The sequence below is a fragment of the Bos grunniens genome, chromosome 2 (assembly GCF_055505025.1).
Source record: "Bos grunniens cultivar Pamir isolate PY7600 chromosome 2, Bosgru_T2T1.0, whole genome shotgun sequence".
Classification (NCBI taxonomy): Eukaryota; Metazoa; Chordata; class Mammalia; order Artiodactyla; family Bovidae; genus Bos; species Bos grunniens.
Genome location: NC_141166.1, coordinates 11,913,532 through 11,934,186, shown reverse-complemented (window position 1 = coordinate 11,934,186; position 20,655 = coordinate 11,913,532).

Sequence of the window (20,655 nt, the reverse complement as noted above, 5' to 3'; positions counted from 1 at the left end):
GCAACCCACTCCAGTGTTCTTGCCTGGAGAATCCCAGAGACGGGGGAGCCTGGTGGGCTGCCTTCTATGGGGTCGCACAGAGTCGGACACGACTGAAGCAACTTAGCAGCAGCAGCAGCAGAATCTTTTTGCATAGCTTAAAACTGCATGTCTATAATTGTCTGAAAATTAAAAGTTTAATTTGATCTGGCTTTTAAAAAATATTTTTATTTATTTATTTGGCTTAGTTGTGGGATATGGGAGCTAGTTCTCTGACCAGGGATTGAACCCGGGGACTCTGCATGGGGAGCATAGAGTCTTAGCCAATAGACTACCAGGGAAGTCCTTGTTTTGTTTTGTTTTTAAGAAAAGTTTTAATTAAAAAAATCCTGGGCGCTATATTCAAATCATGCCTCCACCCTTTATCAGCTCTGTCTTAGAGTACGTTACTCTTCCTCTCTCACCTCAGTATTTACTCATTTTATAGATTTTTGTTTTTGAAAACAAATGATATTGTGCGTGTAAAATGTTAAATACAGTGCTGGTACACTCTAAGAGCTTAAATAAGTCCACTACTCTCAACGTTTGGCTCAATTTCTCTTTTTAGCTGCAAGTGAATTTCTGTTTTTAGCAACATCAAGGGAGTATCATTTCAAATACACCAGAATGGCTGTAGTCAAATAAATAAATGAAAGCAAAAACAAAAAGGGGAAGAAATAACAAGTACTGGTGAAAATGTGGAGAAATTGGAAACCCTCATACATTGCTGGTGGGACTGCAATGTGCTTCAGCCTCTGTGAGAAATAACCTGGCAGTTCCTCAAAAAGTGAAACATAGAATTACCACATGACCCTGAAGTTTTACTCTGAAATATATACCCCAAATAATTGAAAACAAACATTCGAACAAGTACATGTAGACATATGTTCATAGCAACATTCACCATAGCCAAAAGTGGAAACAGCCCAAATATTCATCAGTGAGTAACCGGATAAACAAATTATCATACATATGTGCAATAAAATGTTATTCAGCTGTAAAAAGGGATGAAGTAGCAATACATGCTACAGCATGAATGGATCTCAAAAGGCATTACGCTACATGACAGATGGTCATATACTGACCAGACCCCAAATAATATATTGTATGATTCCGTTTATAGGAAACACTCAGAGTAGATAAATCCACTGAGACAGAAAACAGATTGGTGCTTCCCAGGGGCTGAGGGAAGGAGGGAAGGCGGGTGAAACTGTTTATAGTGCGTGAAGTATTTTATCCTGGAGCGTTGAGTATATTTTGACATTGAAGGTGGTGGTTGTATAACACTGTGACTGTACTAAATGCCACTAAACTATGGCATGTAGTGTGATTTAATTCAAGTAGTTAATTGTGTGTTATGTGAATTTCATCTCAAAAATTATCTTTAAAAATTCATGGGATGGTTTAAGAAAAATTTCTCTCTCGTATTATGAAGTCCAGAGGTAGAGAAGCTCTAGAATCATTTATTTCAGTGGTTCAGAGAATTCATCACAGACCCAAGTTCCTTCCATCTCTCAGTGTTTCCATTCTTAGCCTGTTGGCATTTTCTCTTTCATGGTTGAAATATGGTTGCCACGGTTCCAGGCACTGTATCTAGACACAATAGTTGTTGTTGTTGTACAGTCGCTCAGTCGTGTCCGACTCTTTGTGACCCCATGGACGGCAGCACTCCAGGTTTTCCTGTCCTTTGCCATCTCCCGGAGCTTGCTCAAACTCATGTCCATTGAGTCAGTGATGCCATCCAACCATCTCATCCTCTGTTGTCCCCTCCTCCTCCTGCCTTCTATCTTTCCCAGCATCAGGGTCTTTTCTAATGAGTCAGCTCTTCAAATGATGTGGCCAAAGTATTGGAGCTTCAGATTTAGCATCAGTCCTTCCAGTGAATACTCAGGGTTGATTTTCTTTAGGACTGACTGGTTTGATCTCCTTATAGTCCAAGGGACTCTCAAGAGTCTTCTCCAACCACAGTTCAAAAGCATCAATTCTTCGGCACTCAGCTTTCTTTATGGTCCAACTCTCACATCCATACATGACTAGTGGAAAAACCATAGTTTTGCCTATATAGACTTTTGTTGGCAAAGTAATGTCTCTGCTTTTTAATACGTGGTTTATGTTATAATACACGGTTTATTTTATAATTTTCTATTTGTTTATTATTATTTGGTTGCACTGTGTCTTCGTTGCTTTGCACGGGCTTTCTCTAGTTGTAGCAGGTGGGCTACTCTGTTGTGGTGCATGGGTTTCTCATTGGGAGGGCTCCTCTTGTTGCAGAGCATAGGCTCTATGAGCAGGGGCTTCAATGCTTGCAGCACATGGGCCTCATAGCTGTGGCGCATGGGTTTAGTTGCTCCATAGCATGTGGGATCTTCCCGGACCCAGGGATCTAACCGGCATCCTTTGCGCTTCGAGGCAGATTCTTAACCCCTTAATCACTAGGTAAGCCCATAACATGATTTTAATGGCTGAATGACATTTTAAGTTCTGCAACCTAATGAACCCTTTCCAGTTTGTTTTGGCATGCTTAAAATCAGATTTACAGAAGGACATTAAGTGCTGACTCAGAGAGAAAGCAATGGATGATGGCAGACTAATTTCTTGGATTCTCTGTCTCCTTAACTCAAGGCAAGACCTCAGATGCCCTCTTTCAGTGAGAAGAGGGGTCTGGTAGGTACTCCCTTTCCTTTCCCTGCACTTTGAGGCTCTTCACCCCTACGGAGCTTCCTTCAGTAATTGTCTCATTGCCTTCCTTTACTATCTTGGTGGTTGTTTTCTCCTCCCTTCCATAACTCTCGAGTCTACATAGAATTCCTTAGAATATTTGAGACTTCTTATAATTGCATCAGTTATAATTCTTCTAGTTGCAAGGGACCAAAAAACCATCCCCCTGTAACTAAAGAGGATAGGTGAAGACATCTATCATATCTGCATTTAGAGACTCAAACACAAACCTAAAGAATTTCTCAGGACCTCCCTGGAGGTCCAGTGGTTAAGATTTCACCTTCCAATGCAGGGGGTGTGGGTTCGATCCCTGGTTGGGGAGCTAAGATCCCACATGACTCACCAAAAAACCAAAACATAAAGCAGAAGCAATAGTGTAACAAATTAAATAAAGAATTTAGAAATGGCCCACCAAAAAAAAAAATCTTAAAAAAACAAAAAAGAGGAACCTGTGTCTCTTGCATTAGCAGATGGATTCTTTACCAACTGCACCACCTTGGAAGCCCTTTCTTAGGGCCAAAAAAAAAAAAAACAAAAAAGAATTTATCTCTCTCTACCTCCCCCCCCCACCCCCGCCAACTCTATCTCTGTGTCTATCTGTCTCTTCAATCTCTAAACTTGATTTTCCTTTCTCCTGGTTCCCTGGTGAAACACAGCTCCTTTTCCCCCCAGAGTTCCAACAGATGTGCTGGAGAGCATTCTTATTGGCCCAGCTTGGGTTATATGTCCATCTTTGTACCAGTCACTGTTGTGCTCTGATTGGTTAGATAGACCAGACCTCATTGTGTGCTCTCATCTAGAGAAATAAAGATGGAGTTGGGCCCACCAGGGCTTTATAGAATGAGAATAGGACAAGTGAATCTGTAAATTACAACAGGAGCATGCAGTTTCCAAAAGGTGTAAAGCAGGCTGGGCGGGTAAATGCCAACATCCTTTCCAGGATATTCAGCATGGTACTTAGTTTGTCTCCAACAGTGTGTCCATGGGGGTTGTTTATAACTCGCTGTCCATTCCAATCAGCTGATGCCTATCCCCTTCCAGTTTTTAACTTTTTTGAACATCACCTCTGCCCATTTCCATCAAACAGTCTTACCCCAATTTATTAATGTTCTCAGCCAGGTCATCTGTTTCTGCCCCATCGGCACACATCCAGTGGCCCAACCATACTTCTCAGGGCCTCACTCTGAAGGAAGATTCTTGGCGTCTACTCTGAAGCCAACTCATCTTTAAAGACCAGCAGCTCAACTACCATTTCATCTATGAAGCATTTCTGGTTGCCCCCACCTGTAACTGACCTCCACTCTGCTCTACCCCAACTGAGTGCTCCTTATTACCACCTCTCTCAGGGGCTTCCCTGGTAGCTCAGCTGATAAAGGATCCACCTGCCATGCAGGAGACCTCGGTTCAACTTCTGGGTCAGGAAGATTCCCCAGAGAAGGGATAGGCTACCCACTCCAGTATTCTAGAATGGAGAATTCCATGGACTGTATTATAGTCCATGGGGTCGCAAAGAGTCAGACACAACTGAGCGACTTTCATTTCAACACCTCTTTCAATGTTCTCTTTGCTTGGAATTAGACTTTTACCCATCTTTACCTCCCTTATGAGACTCTAAGTTTCTTGAAGAAAATGACTACATCTTATTCATCTTTCTATTGCTGGAAAGGGGGACCTTTCCAGGGCCTGAGAGTGGGCTCTCGTCTAACACTTGGAAATAAATTGTCCAAGGAGATACATGTTATCAAAGCCAGAGATTTTATTGGGAAGGGGTCTTCCATGAAAAGCCGCAGGGTAAGGAACCCGGAAGAACTGCTCTGCCATGTGGCTCACAGTCTCAGGTTTTCTGGTGATGGGGTTTGTTTCCGGGTTGTCTCTGGCCAATCATTCTCATTCAGGGTCTTCCTGGTGGTACATGCATCACTCAGCCAAGACGGGTTCCAGCAAGAAGGATTCTGGGAGGACACATGGACTTGTATCTTTCTGTGTCCTTTTGAACTTTCTTGAATTCTTCCGGTTGGTGGTGGCTCGTTAATTCTGTGTTCCTTACCAGGATCTCCTGTCATAAAATAACTCATGCAAATGGTTACTGTGGTACCTGGCCAGGGTGGGTGGTTTCAGTCAGTGGTTCCCCTTACATTTCTATTTCCTAAAAGTCTGTCACAGCAGTCCTCTGCCACTTAATTTGTCCTGTGACATTAGACAAAGCCCTTCCTCTCTTTGAGCTTGATTTATTCTTTTGTAAAATAGGGAAGATGGTGGTCCTTACTTCCCAGCTTTTTGTGATACCTGAAACACTCATACATAATTTATTGAACAGATACGCCATGCATATCATAATATGCCTTATAAAGGTCAAATACCTAGCGCTGGCAGACCTGGGACTCAAAAATGCTTTTCTAAATAGGCTATGTTCCTAACTACTCCCAACAGCCTTGCGCATTGGAGAAAAACAGTTCCTGGAACACAGTAGGAGCGCAATGAATGTTGGTAAATGCTTGGCTCTGTTGAATTAACTTTGGTTTGGCTGCGCTTTCCCCTGGACTGTGGTTTGTGTCAGCAGACCATGGGACCTTCCTGCTGACTTGGAATATGTCTTTCCAGCACTCCTGTAAACTGGGAGGAGCTCATGGACTGTAAATCCTGGATCTGGAACAGCCCAAAGGTCTTTGCACCAACCCAGAAAACAAGTGGAACGCCAGCCAAGGAAGACATTACCTGGCAGGGGAGGGGAAATGTGGGAGCCGTCTCTTCCTCCTCCCCAATAGAGGAGGCCAAAGTCCAAGGCCTCGGGTCTTCTATCTTGGACATATTCCTTACTTTTTGGTTTTGAAGGAATTTGTGGAGATAAAACCACTTCTCCATTGTGAGCCTCCTCACTTCCTAACAACTTAGTGGTTAGATATTTGGGAAAGGGACCATGGGCAATTTGGATCTACCAGATTCATATTCCTGTTTCTGGAAATTTTTTTCCCTAAAGTGATTTGTTTTTCATTTATTGATCAGTTGATATGTGGCAAGTGTTGCATTGCACACGTTATGTACATTATTTCATTCAGAATCTCTCAGTCTTGAGACTGCTGATTTTTTGGACTGGAAGTGTTGTAAAGGACGGTCCTGTGCCTTGTAGGGCAGCATGCCTGTCTTCTGTCTACCAGATGCTAGTAGCACCTGCCCACTTGTGACAACTGAAACATGTCTCCAGAGTTTGCCAAACATCCCGGGATCAAAATCATTCCAGGATGAGAATGATTTGCTCGAATAGACTCCATGATATACTGAGGAAAGGGGAAAACAGATTGTAAAACAGACTGTTTGTTTTTTAAAAAAACAGACTGTTTAATATGTTGCCATTTTGTTAGCATATTTAAACATAGAAGGATGATCTAGAAGATTGTCGTTGCTGTTCAGTTGCTCAGTTGTGTCCGACTCTTTGCAACCCCATAGACTGCAGCACGCCAGGCTGTCCTTTACCATCTCCTGGAGCTGGCTCAAACTCATGTCCATTGAGTCAGTCATGCCATCCAACCATCTCTGTCGTCCCCTTCTCCTCCTGTCTTCTATTTTTCCCAGCATCAGGGTCTTTTCCAGTGAGTGAGCTCTGTGCCTCAGGTGGCCAGAGTATTGGAGCTTCACCTTCAGCAACAGTCCTTCCAATGAATATTCAGGACTGATTTCCTTTAGGATTGACTGGTTTGATCTCCTTTCAGTCCAAGGGACTCTCAAGAGTCTTTTCCAACACCACAGTTCAAAAGCATCAGGATAAATCTAAAAGATAAATTCTGCAAAAAAAATCCAAAACATAGTACTCTCTGAAAAAAAGTGAAAGTTAGTCACTCAGTCATATCTGACTCTGTGATCCCATGGACTGTAGCCCGCTGGGCTCCTCTGTCCGTGGAATTCTCCAGGCAAGAATACTGGAATGGGTTGCCATTTCCTTCTCTAGGGGATCGTCCCGACTCAGTGATTGAACCTGGGTCTCCTGCATTGCAGGCAGATTCTTTACTGTTTGAGCCACCAGAGAAGTCTGGTAGTACTCTCTAGGGGTGGATTATTAGCAACTTTTATTTTCTTATATCTGTTTATCTGTATTTTCTGATTTTTCTAAAATGATCAGAAAATATTTCTTTGTCTTTTTCCTGTCTAACTTAATGAAGGAAGGGAGTTTACTTATAGGAAATACATATTATCAAATAGTGAACAATGTATTATGTTTAGTCAATTGATTGTCATCAAAAGTAACAAGATACTTAAATGAAGAAAGGATAGTCTTTTCAATAAATGGTGCTGGAAAAACTGGATATTTGAAGGGAAAAAAAATGAACCTTTACTATTACCTCACACTATACATAAAAACTAACATGAAATGAACAATAAATGTTAAGAGTAACACTTTTGGGGGAATAAACACAGAAAGCACATCTGTGATGTTGGGTTAGGCAAAGATTCCTTAGATAAAATGCAAAAATCACAAAATATAAAAGAATTGATATATTGAATTCCATCAAAATTAAAGTCTTCTGCTTTTATAGGGATTGAAAAGGCAAGCCATGATCTGAAAGAAAATATGTGCAATTTATATATCTGAGAAAGGATAAATCTAGAATATCTAGAATATACAAATACTTAGTAATAAGAAAACAACACAATAAAGAATATGACCAAAAGATTTTGAAAGACACTGCAACAGATACACAGATATACAAAAGGCCAGTAAATACATCAAAGATGCTCAACATCCTTAGTCATCACAGAAATGCAAATGAAAAACTCATGAGATACCAATACACACCTGGGAGAATGACTGAAGTTAAAAAGGTTGACAATACCAAATGTTGACAAGGATGCAGAGCAATGAGAACTCTTCTATATTGTTGATGGAATTAGCTCAGCTGGTAAAGAGTCTGCCTGCAATGCAGGAGATCCCAGTTTGATTCCTGGGTTGGGAAGATCAGCTGGAGAAGAAACAGGCTACACACTCCAGTATTCTTGGGCTTCCCTTGTGGCTCAGACAGTAAAGAATCTGCCTGCAATATGGGAGACTTGGGTTCAATCCCTCGGTTGGGAAGATCCCCTGGAGAAGGAAATGGCAACCCATTCCAGTATTCTTGCCTGGAGAATTCCATGGACAGAGGAGCCTGGCAGGCTACAGTCCACGGGATCCCAGAGAATTGGACATGACTGAATGACTTTCACAGCCCCTTTGGAAAATGATTTGGAAATTTCTTATAAAACTAATATACATTTACTATATGTCCACAAAATTTCACTCCTATGTTTTTACCTAAGAGAAATAAAAACCTATGCCCCCACAAATAGCAGGTTATTCATAAAAGCCAACATTACAAACAACTCAAATATCCATTAACTGGTGAGTGGGTAGACAAATTTCTATATATCCATGCAATAATATTGTATTTGGCAATAAAAAAGAATGAACTACTGATACACTCAACAACATGATGAGTCTCAAAAGCATTATGCTAACTGAAAGAAGTCAGCCCCAAAAGATTACACCATGAGTACTTACTCCATTTATATGAAATTCTAGAAAAATCAAAATTATAGTGGCAAAGCTAACCAGTGGTTCTTAGGGGACAGGATTGGAGGAAGGGACTGAGGACAAGGAACTCAAGGAAATTTTGAGGGGGATTAAAAATTTCCATATCAAGATTGTGGTGACTGTATACCTTGGTCAGTAAGCTGGGGACTTCCCTGGTGGCCCAGTGATTGAGGATCTGCCTTGCAATGCAGGGGAATGGTGTTTGACCCCTGATGGAGGAACTAAGACCCCATATCCTGCAGGGCAACTAAGCCCATGTGCAGCAACTACTGAGCACTCTCTCACCCAGGAACTGAGCACCACAATTAGAGAGAGGTCCCCACACTGCATGCAACTAGAGAAGCCTGCATGCTGCAGCTAACACCCAATGCAGCCAAATAAATAAATTAAATTAAACATTTTAAAAACTCAGTGAGCTATACATTTAAAATGGGAAAATGTTACTGTATACAAATTCTACCTTAATTATGACTCACTTTAAAAATTTTGATGCCATGACAGATGTATTAGAATGACTAAAATGAAAAAGACCAATTATACCAAGTATAAAGAATATGTGGAGCAACTCATTTGCTTTTGAACATTGTTAGTGATGTATAAAACTGTACAAACTCTTTAGAAAACAGGTGGGCAGTTCTTTATGAAGTTAAACACATATTTGTCATATAATCCAGCAATTCCAGTTCTAGGTATTTACCCAAGAGGAATGCAACTATATGTCCACAAAAGGACTTAAAACTGAATATTCATAGCATATTAATACAAATGGAAATAAGCCAAATGTTCAACTGAGAAAGGAATGGCCTGGGGCATTTTTGTACAATGAAATAGCACTCAGTTATAAAAAGGAATGACCTACCAAAATAAAAAACCCATGAATAAACTTTATAAACATTAGGCTGAGCAAAAGAAAGTATACGCAGAAAACATATTCTGCATAATTCCACTTACATGAATTTCTAGAACAGGTAAAATTAATCTGAACTTGAATGCAAAACTTTTTTTAAAAGGAATGGCAAAATAGATTCATCAGGGAAAATGAAGCAGGGGAATTACATATAGAAGGCTATATTTGAGATGACTTCACACCTGTCTGATGTGATTAGAACAGTGAGAAGATAATCTCGTTTCCTTTCTTATATACTTTGCTGATTTTTCACACTTTAAATAGCGTTTCTTTTAAAGAGTTGCTGTGAGGACAGCGGAGACCTCCGCTGTCCTCTCTGCCTCTATCACACCAAATACAAACGCAACATGATCGACCACATTGTGCTGCACCGAGAAGAGCGGGTTGTCCCCATTGAAGTGTGCCGATCCAAATTGTCCAAATACTTGCAGGGAGTAGTTTTCCGCTGTGATAAGTGTACCTTCACCTGCTCCAGTGACGAGAGCCTCCAGCAACACATAGAAAAGCACAATGAACTGAAACCTTACAAATGCCAGCTCTGCTACTATGAGACCAAGCACACGGAAGAACTGGACAGCCACCTTCGGGATGAGCATAAGGTAGGGGCCTGGCCTCCCTGCTCCCACCCTCGGCACGGCGTTGGGAGGGGCCGGGCCGAATCTAGCTATGCCGCTCTGTGCAGGACAGACGCACGTGCTAAAATAATGTTTAAAGTGAGGTTCAGTTTATTCCATTATCAATGAACTGTAAGGTCATTTTAGAAAATTGGAACACAGATGAGGGAAAGAAAACCATCCATAATGCCACCCCCCACGTCTAACTGCTTAATGCTTTTGGTCTCTTCTGTACCCACTTCCTTTTGTTTTATTTCATTCTGAGAATATGCGATCCCTTCTATGAAAGAGTGTATCTTCCCTTTCTTGTTTTCATCTTACCCTAACTAGAGTACTTTACCATATTATTTTAAGTGTATTATCACAAAGCTTGATAATTTTTTTCTGTAAAGGGCTGGGTAGTAAATATTTTAGGCTTTGCGGGCCAGATGGTCTCAGTGGCAACAATTCAATTCTGCCCTTGTAGCAAGAAAGGAGTCCTAGAGAAGACATCAATGAATGGGCATGGCTGTGTTTAAAAAAAAAAAAAAAACACTATTTACAAAATTAGGCAACGGGCTGTGGACCCGTAGTTACTGGCCCCCTCTTCTCTCTGATGGCTCTGCCAGCAAGAGTCTCAGTCATGTAAGTTGTTTCCCAATATATTGCTGACTACAGACATTTTCCAAGGCATTACTATTCATGTCTAAGCATTATAAGGACTGTAAAATGTGTGTTATATTTGCGGGAGGGAACAAATTGGTACAGGACATAAAATACAGGGTTTATGAAAAAAATTCTCTTCCAAAAGTCTGCTGATCAGAGGGTAAGATATCCCAGGTGGCTTCCTCACTTCTCGGAGGATAGCATAGCACGGATTAAGACCATTGTTTCTGGTTTTGTATATTGTCCAGAGTTCGGGGAGTGTGTGTGTGGAGGGGGGCAGGGGGAATGATTAGTATTTGTTTCATGAAAAGAGCCTGTTGAAATGTTTTGTAATTAACCAACAAATCCCAAACATCTAGTGAGTGTTTACTTAAAGCACAATGAGAAGCAAAAAAATAAATAAATAAAGAGTTGCTGTACTGCTCAGCCATAAAAAATAATGAAATAATGTCATTTTCAGCAACACGGATGGACCTAAAGATCATCACACTCAATGAAGACAGTCAGAAAGAGAAAAACAAATACCATAAGATATCACTTATATGTGGAATCTAGTGTGTGTGTGAAAGTCTCTCAGTCGTGTCCCACTCTTTGTGACCCCACAGACTATACAGTCCATGGAATTCTCCAGGCCAGAATACTGGAGTGGGTGGCCTTTCCCTTCTCCAGGGGATCTTTCCAACCCAAGGATCAAACCCAGGATCTCCCGCACTGCAGGCAGATTCTTTACCAGCTGAGTCACAGGGGAATCCAGAATATGACACAGATGAACTTCTACAAAACGAAAACAGACTCACAGGCACAGAGAACAGACGTGCGGTCGCCAAGGGGAGGGGAGTGCAGGAGGGATGGATTGGGAGCTTGGGGTTGGCAGAGGCAAACTGAATGTGTAAACAACAAGGTCCTACTGTGTAGCACAGGGAACTATAGTCAAAATCCAGTGATAAACCACAAGGGAAGAGAATATGATAAAAATGTGTAAATATAGGTATAACTGAATCACTTTGCTGTACAGCAGAAATTAACAGAATATTGTAAATCAACTACACTTCAATAAAATAAATTTTAAAAAATAAAAAATAGAGACTAACCTGGTGGTCTAATGGTTAAGAATCTGCCTTGCAAGGCAGGGGACGCAGGTCTGGTGGGGGAGCTGAGATTCTCAGATTCTGCGGGGCAACTAAGCCCATGCCATAACTAGAGAGAAGCCCTCACATTGCAATGAAGATCCCATGTGCAGCGAATAAGACCTGAAACAACCAAATAATTAAATAAATATTTTTCTAAATGCTTTTAAAAAAGAGTTGCTGTCAGTTGTGTGGCCACTTCTCCTCCAAGCACCAATGTTCTAGTAACACGCCACATTTGGCCTTTTGTTCTCCTGAGAGGTTGTAACTTCTTTCTACAGTTTTCAGTCTCTGGGTTACCTCAGCATCTTTTTTCAGCTTTATTCTCTTTTAAGCTATAATTATATGTCTAATTCCCTATATTAAATCTCATTAAAATAGAGTTGCTATAGTTTAGCCCCAAAACATGGGCCAGGTATTAAGGTTTATCACTATCTAAATTTAGAGTAAATACTTCTCCTGATGATTTACTTTTTCTTTGTTTGATATAATAACTGTCTTTCTATTCAACAAGAACTTGAAACAAAACTTGTATCATTTCGCCCGATTTCTTGCTTAAGTTGACATCTCTTTCAAATTTCAGAGTCATTCTTTTTCTTTTTTTTTTCTGGTCGCACCGTGTGGCATGTGGAACTTCCCCAACCGAGGATGGAACCCACACCCCCTGCAGTGGAAGCAGGGAATCTTAACCACTGGATCACTAGGGAAGTCCCAGGCTCACTCTTAATTTGTATATCATGAAATTAAAGGAAGATATCAGAAAAACTGGATAATGACTATTGCTCCCTAATTCTTTCCTTTAAAAATGACTTTAAAAAGTATTTAAATTAAATTTAAAATATTGCCTTACATATAAGTAAGCATATCTGTACCTCTTGTAAATTTGTAGGCATAGTTTTAAATCAGTGCTCGACTTGTCTTCAGTAAATGGACAAATTGTGATTATTGCTAATTCTTTTCTACCGTTGAAAGTGCTAGCCGCACAGTCATGTCCAACTCTTTGAGACCCCATGGACTGTAGCCCACCAGGCTTCTCTCTCCATGGAATTCTCCTGGCAAGAATACTGAAGTGGGTTGCCATTCCCTTCTCCAGGGGATCTTTCTGACTCAAGAATCCAACCCGAGTCTCCTGCATTGCAGGCAGATTCTTTACCATCTGAGCCACCAGGGAAACCGATTATCTAACGACTACTATGTTCATTAGCAAAAGCCTAGAGTGAAATTATTGTCCTAAGCCTGGTGAAGTAATACTTTTTGTTGCATTTTCTTTTTTGTTCTAATATTTGAATATAAAACTTTGTGATTTACTAATAAAAAAGTGAGTGATTAACAACAACACAGATGTGCAAGTGGTTTACCACAGTTGCATGTCTTGAGTTGCAGTTCTTTACTGCTCCCAAATAAATCTATTTTGCTGGTAAAAATAACTGTTGACCTGGCCAACCAAGGTCCATCTAGTCAAGGCTATGGTTTTCGAGTAGTCATGTATGGATGTGAGAGTTGGACTATAGAGAAAGCTGAGTGCCAAAGAATTGATGCTTTTGAACTGTGGTGTTGGAGAAGACTCTTGAGAGTCCCTTGGACTGCAAGGAGATCCAACCAGTCCACCCTAAAGGAAATCAGTCCTGAATATTCATTAGAAGAACTGATGCTGAAGCTGAAACTCCAATACTTTGGCCACCGGATGTGAAGAACTGACTCATTGGAAAACACCCTGATGCTGGGAAAGATTGAGGGCAGGAGGAGAAGGGGATGACAGAGGATGAGATGGTTGGATGGCATCACCAACTCAATGGACGTGAGTTTGGGTAAACTCCAGGAGTTGGTGATGGACAGGGAGGCCTGGTGTGCTGTGGTTCATGGGGTCACAAAGAGTCAGACATGACTGAGTGACTGAACTGAACTGAATTGAACTGACCTGACCTGTGTTTCAGGTCAACAAATTCTAGGTAAAAGTTTTGCATGCTGAAGTGATTGGGGTGCAATGTATCAATATTTGTAACTTATTTTTAAATTTACCAGAGATAAGATGAATCAATAGCGGGATGGCTAGAGTATATGTGATTAAACAACTACAGCAAAATGTTCATTGTAGAATCTAGGTGGTGGGTATACAGTTTCACTGTACATTCTTTCAGACTTTCTAAATGTTGCAAAATTTGCCTTAAAATGTTGGTGGGGGGAAAGAGTGTTAAGAAAAAAAGAACAACAACAAACTAATCTGTAGTGACAGAAAGCAGAGAATAGGTGTCTGGGGACATGAGAAAGGGGACTGGGAGACTCACTGCACAGGGAGACAAGGGAATTTGATTTGGGTTCAGTTCAGTTCAGTCGCTCAGTCATGTCCGACTCTTTGCGACCCCATGAACCACAGCACACCAGGCCTCTCTGTCCATCACCAATTCCCGGAGTCCACCCAAACCCATGTCCATCGAGTCGATGATGCCATCTAACCATCTCATCCTCTGTCGTCCCCTTCTCCTCCTGCCCTCAATCTTTCCCGGCATCAGGGTCTTTTCAAATGAGTCAGCTCTTTGCATCAGGTGGCCAAAGTATTGGAGTTTCAGCTTCAACATCAGTCCTTCCAATGAACACCCAGGACTGATCTCCTTTATGATGCACTGGTTGGATCTCCTTGCAATCCAAGGGACTCTCAAGAGTCTTCTCCAACACCACAGTTCAAAAGCATCAATTCTTCGACGCTCAGCTTTCTTTATAGTCCAACTCTCACATCCATAAAATGACCACTGGAGAAACCATAGCCTTGACTAGACAGACCTTTCTTGGCAAAGTAATGTCTCTGCTTTTGAATATGCTGCCTAGGTTGGTCATAACTTTCCTTCCAAGGAGTAAGCGCCTTTTCATTTCATTGCTGCAGTCGTCATCTGCAGTGATTTTGAAGCCCAGAAAAATAAATTCTGACACTGTTTCCACTGTTTCCCCATCTATCTGCCATGAAGTGATGGGACCGGATGCCATGATCTTAGTTTTCTGAATGTTGAGCTTTAAGCCAACTTTTTCACTCTCCACTTTCACTTTCATCAAGAGGCTCTTTAGTTCTTCACTTTCTGCCGTAAGGGTGGTGTCATCTGCATATCTGAGGTTATTGATATTTCTCCCAGCAATCTTGATTCCAGCTTGTGCTCCCTCCAGCCCAGCGTTTCTCATGATGTACTCTGCATATAAGTTAAATAAGCAGGGTGATAATATACAGCCTTGACGTACTCCTTTTCCTATTTGGGTTAGTTACGTAGCATTTGATTAGTTACATAGATGTCAAAACTCATGGAACTGTGCATTTAGAACACATGCATTTTATTGCATGCAAATTATACTTCAATGAGTTTTATTTGAAAGGAAAAATTTTAGAGAAGAACACCAACCAACCTCAAAGGGGAAAAAGTAAAACTTAGAGAACCTGGCAAGCCTTGCTTCGGTTGGTCTGTGACTTCAACTCTGAGCTTCCCCTCCACCAAATCTTACCTATCTTTAAGGCCTAGCTGAAACGTCACCATTTCCAGGAAAGTTCCCTGGCCTTTCCAGCCTCCAATGATTCATTTTTGAAGTCAATATTGATTCTGCATATTAATATAAAAAATACTCCATGAACAAGTATAGTGCTTCAGTTTATTAGATGCTTTCAGCTCACTGTCTCATCTGACTTTCACCTTAACCACTAGTTAGGGCAAGGATTCTTCTACCTTCTACCCATTGTAGAGTTGGGAAAACTGAACCTCAGGAAGGGAATCTTAACCTAAATCTTACAGCTTCCAATTCCTGGGCTTCCAATTCTCCTTCTCCATTAGAAGGATGGGTGGAGACAGCACAGGTCAAAGAGTTAGAACTCCTGGTAATATGCTTGAGAAATTCCTGGGGAATATATTTTAAAAAATATTTATTTGGCTGTGGTGGGTCTTGGTTGTGGCATGCAGGATCTTTAGTTAGAGCATGTGAGATCTAGTTTCCTGACCAGGGATCAAACCCAGGCCCCCTGCATTGGGAACATGGAGTGTTAGTCACTGGATCACCAGGGATATATATATATATATATATATTGCTAGACTTCAGCTTCCACAGCTATAAAATGAGTGAAATCCCTGCCCTGCCTATGTCTCAGGGCTGTGGTTAGGATTGCTCAGTCCCTGGTTGGTGACTAAGTAATTAATAGGTATTTAATGCAATCAACATATATTTATTGAGCATTTGTGCTAGCACCGTCTGTGGCAGACAGTGGAGATACAACAGTGAGCAAGGAGACAGGCAAGAAACAATAAAGATTATGAAAGATGCTGCAGAGAAAAGGGGTGGAGTTAGGTTGAGAAACAGATCAGGTCAGACCTCTTGACGAGATGATATTAAAGGTGAGGACAAAAGGTTTAGAAAAAGCTAGCCCCACACAGGTCTGGGAGGGAAGCATTCTAGGTCATGGTAATTCCATATCATCTTTCATTTCACAACTTCCATTTCACAGATGAGGAAATAGAGGCAATTCATCTGAGAGAATGACATTGATCTAACCCCTGTCTTCCATGGAAGGGAGGAACTAAATGAACTAAACAGGCATTCTGTGAACATTTTCTCATTTGATCCTGACACTAATACTTTTTGATGGTAATATTCTCATTTTATAGATGATAAAATTAAATAAAGTTATCAAAGGCCATATAGGTAACTGGTTCTATTTACTTATCTTCTGCCTCATTCCAGATGGGCTTGCGCTTGGGTTTCAGCCTCGTCTTCAGCGTTCCAAAGTCCAAGCTCTTTCCCTGACACCAGACTGACGCTGAGAGTCTGAGAGCTGGAGACGTAACAGACAACCACCTGGAGCCAAGTCCAAGTTCAAAACATGGGGAGGTTGTTATTTCTGGAACACTGCTGCCCAGAGCCAGCACTAGACCAGGATGTGCTCTGCTCAGTTGCTCAGTTGTGTCTGACTCTTTGCAACCCCATGTAACCTGCCAGGCTTCTCTGTCCATGGGATTCTCCAGGCAAGAATACTGGAGTGGGTAGCCATTCCCTTCTTCAGGGGATCTTCCCAACGCAGGGATTGAACCTAGGTCTCCACGTTGCAGGTGGATTCTTTACCAGTTGAGCCCATCCTGCTGGATACAAACATATATTCCATACCTATTTTATTTTTTCAGTCCTGACCACATGCCAGGTCCTACTCTAGGCCCTGGAGATCAAGCAGGAAACATACTAGACAAATATCCTCTGCCTTCACAGGGCTTGCAGTCAAGTGAGGAGGTTAGTGAGCCATGTCATGGTTATAATATTAGGGAAAAAATGCCTTCAAAAAACAGAAGCACTTGCTAAGTTTAGGCCAAAGGAGGAAGATGTATACTGAGGGTGGAGATGGGGAACCAGAGAAGCTTTTTTTGACTCAGGGGACTTTTGAGTCTCATTTCCATCATGTATGATGTGCTAGGTTGCATCAGTCATGTCCAACTCTTTGTGATCCTATAGACCGGAGCCTGCCAGGCTCCTCTGTCCATGGGATTCTCCAGGCAAGAATACTGGAGTGGGTTGCTATGCCCTCCTCCAGGGGATCTTCCCGACCCAGGGATCAAACCCGAGTCTCTCACATCTCCTGCATGGGCAGGCGCATTCTTTACCACTAGTGCCACCTGGGAAGCCCTCATTTCCATTACATCCATCTGTAAAAGGGAGACAATACCAGCCTCTACTCTACAGGGCTGTGGGGAGAATGAAATGAGGTCATGCTTGTGAATCACTTATGGAGGAGCCGGCACGTAGGCAGTCCTAAGTCTCACGACCTTCTCTACTCCTTTTTCTAATAAAGGCTACCTATTGTTTTAATTCAGGCTGCTATCACAAAAATATCTTAGACTGAGTGACATAAACAACAGACACTTATTTTTCACAGTTCTAGAGGCTGGGAGGACGTGCTGCCGTCCATGGGGTTGCAAAGAGTCGGACACGACTGAGTGACTGAACTGAACTGAACTGAGAGGCTAGGAAGTTCAAGGTCAAGGTACCAGCCAGACAAGTTGTTGATGAGAACCGTCGTCCTTGCTATGTCTTCTCATAGTGGAGAGAGACAGAGAGAAAGCAAGCTCCCTCCTGTCTCTTCTCAAAAGGGCAGTAATCCCATCAAGAGGGGTCCACAGTCATGACCTAATTACCTCCCAAAGACCCTGTCTTCAAATAACATCACACTGGGATTTAGAGTTTCAAAATTTAAATTCGAGAGGGACACAAACATTTAGTCCATAGTGTCTATTTTGTCATAAATAGCAAGATCTCCTCTGAAGACTTCCCCTTGCCAATAGGATAAAGTTCAAAATTCTTAATATGCCTGCCTGCCCTGGGCTTTCTCCTTACCTCCTCCTTCCTCATATTCTCTCTGCTCTCTCTGCCCCTGCCAGGCTGCCTTCCTGTTTTAAATCTCTCATGCCATTTCCTCTGCCAGAAATCTTTTCTTTTTTTAATAAAAGAATACTTATTCATTTATTTGGCTGTGCCAGGTCTTATTCGTGGTGTGTGGAATCTTCTTCGTTGAGTCATGTGGGATCTTTTGCTCTGGCTGTGGAATCTAGTCCCCCAACCAGGGATTGAACCCTGGTCCTGTCTCTGCCTTGGGAATGCAGAGTCTTAGCCACTGGACCACCAGGGAAGTCCCAGCCAGAAATCGTTTTTTGTTCTACCCCCTTTCTCTCCTCTCATCCTTGACTGGTCCTTTCTCATCCTTCATGCCCAAGGTATTTCTCTAGGAACGCCCATCCTGAGTATGGACATTCCCCTGCTGCGTGTTCTCATGGCTCCCTGTGCATTTTGTTTTTTCCCGCCCAGGACTCGTCAAAGTACTTGTAGGACGTTCATCTTTAACACTGGGTTTTAAGGTCCTTGAGGGCTGGGACTGTCTGTCTCATTCACTGCTATACGGCCGCCATCCAGCAGTGTCTGCAACAATGTAAGCACCTGATGATGTTTGCATGGACTTAGAAAAGGGGCTCCTCCTTGGGATTAGAGTTTAGAAACTTGGAATTGGGACAGAAGCTCAAGGCTTCCCTAAATGGGAAGCAACACTGAGGTTAGAGGTGATTCAGAGAGAAGGGGAAAGAAGCTCTTCCAGCTGAGACATGGTTTTTCTCAGAAGCAGGGCCATGACACGGGGTGGCTTAAGAGAAGGTAGGACACTCAGGCAGTGAGTGTACTTAACATTCCCCCAGAGATGGCAAGTAACTTGCCCAAGGTCTCCAGCCTTGGCAGTGGGGATGGGAGAGAGGATCTTTTGTGGCCCTGTCAGCATCGCAGCTGTCGCCTCCAGCCTTGGGAAAAGAAAGTTGACAGGAAATTGTAGGACTCTGACATAGGGCAGTGACAAACTCTGAAGAGGATCTAAAGGTTCAGACTTGTGAGACCACAAGCAAGAAATTTCTCCTCTCTGGTCTTTACTTTCACCATCTGCAATAAGCGTGTCTTAGGCTAAGTACCTTGGTGAGCAGACTCTGAGATGGAAATTTGCACAGGTTTATTGGGGATCAGAATCAGACAGAATTTGGACTGCAAGCGCAGCAGCAACATGGACCTCAGCTGATCACGAAGGGAGCAGTAGAGCTGGGGCAATCCTTGAATTGTTTCAAATAGAGGCAAAGAGCTCAGACCTTTGTATACTCCTCTCCCATCCACCAGACCTTGGAGGCAGACTACACTGCCTGGTGGGACATAACTGTGAACTTGGTTGCTCCCTTCGACTCAGGGCAGTTCCCAGAAAGGCACTCAGCAATCCACTCTCCCAACAGAGTGTGGGGTGTAGGAAGGAATGCCTGCTAGTTTGTGTTGCACACGACAGCATCCATTAGAGAAGAATGTAAGTTAGTTTTCTAACTGGTCCGTGGAGACTTTGGTTCCAAGAAGGTGCTTCAGTGGGTGGGAAATCGCTCTTCTTGGATGTGTGTTCATTTCTGCAGAAATCCAACATACTTCCTTGGAAGAAAAGCTTCTGATACTAGGTTGAAAATACTCTGACAGCACCTTGAATCTCTCCTTTTGAGGTGCCAATTGCAGTTATAATTGAAACAATTTTAGTTGTGTAATGATCTAATATCTGTCTCCTCCACTAAATAATAAACTGCAAGAAGGCAGGAGCCGTGCCTGTCTTTTCTACTACTCTGTGTCCAGGGCATTTACATACTAGGTGCACACCATCTGTTGTTGAATGAAAGAATGACCTTGGCATCAGAACAGCAGGGAAGCTGTTAAAGCTGCAAACTTCTGAGCTCTACCTCTAAACACTGACTCTCTAGGAGACTCTGAGGCACAAAAAATTTGTGAGCCACTTCTCCATTCCACTTGTCCCAGGGCTCTGGTGAATGTTTGAAATCTACTAGAGGAGACTCTGGAGAAGGCAATGGCAACCCACTCCAGTGTTCCTGCCTGGAGAATCCCAGGGACGGGAGAGCCTGGTGGGCTGCCATCTCTGGGGTCGCACAGAGTCAGACACGACTGAAGTGACTTAGCAGCAGCAGCAGCAGAGGAGACTCATCCAGCTCCTGTTTCTACCTACTCTTAATAGTCTTCAAAAGCCAGACCAACCAAAAATCAAGCTACCAGAAAGTTTCCACGAACTCCAACCTGGGTAAACATGCCCAGGTCCTGGACTGCAGGTTGCAGAAGTCTAAAACAGATTCATTTGATCCAATCTGGAGCCAAGAGTTTTCAATTCTACAGGCAAATCAACTTGAACATGATTTTTAGAGATGCAGACTGAGGGCCTAGGGGGTTTGGGGACTAAAGTAATGCTCTGGAGTCAGACTGGCAAGGGTTCAAATTTTGTCTCTGTTCTGTAATGCTGAGCAGGTATCTGAATATGGAATGACTTAGTTCGAGGTACCTGAACTGTGCTAGGTGCTTTCCATGCATTATTTAATCTACATAACCCTCCTGTGACCCTAGGTATTAATTCTGTTGCATAGATAAAGAACTTGAGGAGAGAGAATTGAAGTAACTTGCTTATGGTCAAACATTAAGTGTCAGGGTTGGAATTTGAACCTGGTTCTGTCTATCATGTTCTTAAGCTGTAACTTGAGGTTCCTTCTCCAC